The 4,522-nt window shown below is 51.0% G+C and overlaps 1 protein-coding gene across 2 annotated transcripts in view; it reads right to left on the reverse strand.

Moving 5' to 3' along the window:
* LOC105541723 (chromosome unknown open reading frame, human C14orf2) overlaps positions 1–1,364 on the reverse strand; it is a 13,651-nt gene extending 12,287 nt beyond the window's left edge. Inside the window, exon 1 of one of the 2 annotated variants that reach the window (XR_001006375.1) lies at positions 1,274–1,342. The gene's annotated coding sequence lies outside the window, so the exon portion shown is untranslated. Of the gene's footprint in view, positions 1–1,273 lie in introns of both variants that reach the window. The other variant, XM_011982880.1, reaches the window with a different exon arrangement.
* Between the last annotated feature and the right edge of the window lie 3,158 nt (positions 1,365–4,522).

Here is a 4,522-nt window from a genome sequence, read left to right on the forward strand (position 1 = left end):
CCCAGGCTGGAGTGCAGTGGCACGATCTTGGCTCACTGCAACCTCCGCCTCCCGGGTTCAAGCGATTCTCCTGCCTCAGCCTCCTGAGTAGCTGGGAAGCTGGGACTACGGGTGCGTGCCACCACACCCGGCTAATTTTTTTTTATTTTTAGTAGAGACAGGGTTTCACCGTGTTAGCCAGGATGGTCTCGATCTCTCGACCTTGTGATCGGCCCGCCTGGGCCTCCCAAAGTGCTGGGAATACAGGTGTGAATCACCAAGCCCGGCTACACGTTCCTAATATATAATAAAACGAGGGCCCCTACTTTTTTTTTGAGACGGAGTTTCACTCGGTCGTCAGGCTGGAGTGCAATAGCGCGATCTCGGCTCACTGGAACCTCTGCCTCCTGGGTGCAAGCGATTCTCCTGCCTCAGCCTCCCGAGTAGCTGGGACTACAGACGCCAGCAACCACACCCAGCTAATTTTTGTATTTTTAGTAGAGACGAGGTTTCACCATTTTGGCCAGGATGGTCTCTATCTCTTCACCTCGTGACCCGCCCGCCTCGGCCTCCCAAAGGGCTGGGATTACAGGGGTGAACCACCAAGCCTGGCCGGCCCCTACTTTCTTGAGTCCATTCTGCCCAGGCAGAATGTGTGTCAGTTTTACAGCACCAGACCTTCTAAAAATCCATCTTATTCATAGGTCAAACGTGTATCCACTTAAGTCTGCAAAGTTTTGGCACATTACATTAAGGGCAAACTATTACCGGACACTGGAAATGGGAAATGTCTGAGCCGCGAGTTCCATACAATTTCAATCACCACCATACGATCTCTTGTTTCCCTGTTGCCTCACCCAAGCTGTCATGTACAGCATAACGTGGAGGACAAGCGTGGTGCACGGAAACTTGAGTTACAAAGGAGAGAAGGGGCTGGATGTGGAGTCAGAGTTCTTGGCTTGGACTCTGGCTTCTCTAACTCTGCGTAGCCTCCGCGTTAGGCAGCGGAACCTGTCAAGGCCAGGGGACGCTCCCTGTCAAAAGCGTGGGAGATACAGGCGCACTGAGCGCGTTAACGCCAAGAAGGGAAACGCGGCGCAGGCCTAGGCGATGCTTCCCTCTGGCAACCGACCCTGGCCGGTCTCCCTTTAGAGAAGGGGAGGCCGGGCGGAAAACCAGGCGTGTACCGGCGGAGGAATGGGACCCCAAGGTCAGCTGGGGCCAAGGCGGCTTCTCGCCCTCCCACCCCCGCCACCTCGCACCTCGGGGGCCAGGTCTATGTCCCCGCACTCACCTTGGCGCAGGACAGACGCCTCACAGACCACCACAAACCTGCAGTCAAGTCAGAAAGGTCAGCGAGCGCGCACGCGCGCGCAGGGGCTGCCGGGAAGGCGGAAGCAGCAGCTACGCCGCAACGCCAGAGTGCCTCCCCAGCGGCGCCTGCGCACCACAGCGCCCCCGGCAGCCGCCTGGTGCCGCAGGCAAGAAGCGGCGGGGATACGATGCGGTACGGGTGTGCCCGCGTGTGTTACCGTGGGGTGGCTAACCCTCCACATCTTCCCACGACTGATGAGTTTCCTGGGACGCAGGACCTTCAACGCTGAAACTAGGAAAGTTCTACACAAACCGGGAGGGTTGGTTAACCTAAAGGACCCTCTTTACTGTTATGTTAAAGACTAAGTCTCCCATTTCAGTGGTGTGTCTTGCCCCTTTGCATTGTTAATTATTTGGCTCTGCATGTATATATATTTTGAGACGGAGCCTCACTCTGTCGCCCAGGCTGCAGTGCAGTGGCACGATCTCGGTTCACTGCAACCTCTGCCTCCCGGGTTCAAGCGATTCTCGTGCCTCAGCTTCCTGAATAGCTGGGATTACAGGCGCCAGTCACCACGCCCAGCTAGCTTTTGTATTTTAGCAGAGAGGGGGTTTCACCGTGTTGGCCAGACTGGTCTTGAACTCCTGACCTCAGGTGATCCACCTGCCTTAGCCTCCCAAAGTGCTGGGATTACAGGCTTGAGCCACCATGCCCGGCCTGCTCAGCACATTTTTATGTCTGTATTCTGTGCATATTCTTCTCAGCAGATTAATATAAAACTTCCACAGGGGCTTCAGACACTGGACCTGTCTCTTATACACATCTAGATGTGTATAAGAGACAGCCCAAAGTGCTGGGATTACAGGCTTGAGCCACCGCGCCCGGCCTTAACAGTCTTTAAAAAACTATATATACATATATACATATATATATATATATGCCGGGCGTGGTGGCGCACTCTCTCTCTTTTTTTCTCTCTCTCTCTATATATATACTTTTTTTTTTTCCAGAAGTATTTTGCAGTAGAGAACTAGAAATCATAAAGAAAACAATTTAGCGAGCGGATCACCTGAGGTCAGGAGTTCAAGACCAGCCTGGCCGACATGGCGAAACCCCATCCTTACTAAAAATACAAAAATTAGCTGGGCATGGTGGCAGGCGCCTGTAATCCCAACTGCTCAGGAAGTTGGGGCAGAAGAATCACTTGAACCAGGGGGCAGAGGTTGCAATGAGCCGAGATCTCGCCATTGCACTCCAGCCTGGGCAGCAAGAGTGAAACACCGTCTCAAAGAAAAAGCCAAATAAAAATTGGATGGAGGCTGGGCGCAGTGGCTCAGCACTTTGTGAGGCCTGTAATCTCTAATCTCAGCACTTTAGGAGGCCAAAGCAGGCAAACTGCTTGAGTTCAGGAGTTTGAGACCAGTCTGGCTAACATGATGAAACCCCTTCTCTACTAAAAATACAAAAATTAGCCGGGTGTGGTGGTGGTGCGTGCCTGTAATCCCAGCTACTTGGGAGGCTGAGGCAGGAGAATTGCTTGAACCCTGGAGGCAGAGGTTGCAGTGAGCCGAGATGGTGCCACTGTATTCCAGCTTGGGCGACAGAGTGAGACTCTGTCTCAAACAAGCAAAACAAAAAAGAAATTGGATGGGTTTGGCAGATTAGACAGTTGAAGAATAAACTGCAAGATAGAAGAAGCCATTCAGAAACTAACAGGATACAGCAGGAAAGGCCATCATGTGGGTAACTGGTATCTTAGAAGGAAATGAAAGAGGTGAGGCAGAAATATTTCAAGAGCTAATGGCTGAGAATTTTCCAAAAGTGATGATAAAAAAATCATGCCAAAGATTCAAAAAGTCTTACAGAAACCAAGCAGGCAGATAAATAGAAACAAAACAATACCTTGAAATCTCACACTAAAGCCATAGAAAAGATAAAGATAAAATCTCAAAGAAAATAACCGCCAATCAAGAATTCTATACACAGGGAAATTGGCATTCGGAAAAGGTGAAATAAAGATAGTTTAGGACAAACTGAAGAAATCGTGCCAGGCACGGTGGCTCATGCTTGTAATCCCAGCACTTTGGGAGGATTGCTTGAGCCCAGGATTTTGAGACCAGCCTGGGCAATGTATTAAGATCCCATCTTTAATGAAAAAAAAAAAAAAAAAAGAGGAAATTATTAGGTTTTGAAGGGAAGGCAAGGGTTAAAGACAGATGAGACACACACACTCACACACACACACACACACACACACACACACACGCAGAGGATGAAGGGGGAGGGGGAGAGAGGAGAGAGATGGTGGCTTCAACAGCAATGCAGGTTTACTGCCAGCAAAAACCTGTGGAGGGGGTAACCAGCTTAGTGCCCGAGCTCACTGCTGCTTCCAGGCTGGGGTAATTATAGGTCTGGGCTGGATCGGTCTGGGCAGTATGGCTTGCTGCCTGGCAGGATGTGATAAGGATGCTCCTGCAGTCAGGCGGTTGGGCAGGATGTTTCTTATGGCCGGAGCCCCCATGGAATGTTTCACTCTGACCAAGGTCTGTGAAATGGTGGAGGGTTTATAAAATGGTGCAGCTAGGACTGAAATAATCACGAGCAGATCCACAGTAAAATAAATGTTCATTATTCAGGCACAAGGCAAACGAGCTCAGATGTGTCAAGATAAAATAATAAGGCTTAGGATCCAGTTAAAATCGTCCTTTTTGAGATGGAGTCTTGCTGTGTTGCCCAGGCTGGAGTGCAGTGGTGTGATCTCAGCCTCTGGAGTAGCTGGGATTATAGGCACCCACCACCACGCCTGGCTGATTGTATTTTCAGTGGAGACGGGGTTTCACCATGTTGACCAGGCTGTTCTCCAACTCCTGACCTCCTGATCCACCGACCTCGGCCTCCCAAAGTGCTGGGATTACAGGCGTGAGCCACAGTACCCGGCCCGGATCCAGTTAAAAATAGTTTATTCAAGCACAAAGTATGAGGCATCTAGGTACACCCGAACACCAAAGAATGGTAATTGGCCCAGCACTTTGGGAGGCCGAGGAGGGCGGATCACCTGAGGTCAGGAGTTCGAGCCAGCCTGGCCAACGTGGTGAAACCCTATCTCTACTAAAAATACAAAAAGTAGCTGGGCGTGATGGCGGGCGCCTGTAATCCCAGCTACTCGGAGGCTGAGGCAGGAGAAGCACTTGAACCCGGGAGGCAGAGGTTGCAGTGAGCCAAGGTCGC

The sequence above is a fragment of the Mandrillus leucophaeus genome, unplaced genomic scaffold, assembly GCF_000951045.1.
Source record: "Mandrillus leucophaeus isolate KB7577 unplaced genomic scaffold, Mleu.le_1.0 Scaffold244, whole genome shotgun sequence".
Lineage (NCBI taxonomy): Eukaryota > Metazoa > Chordata > Mammalia > Primates > Cercopithecidae > Mandrillus > Mandrillus leucophaeus.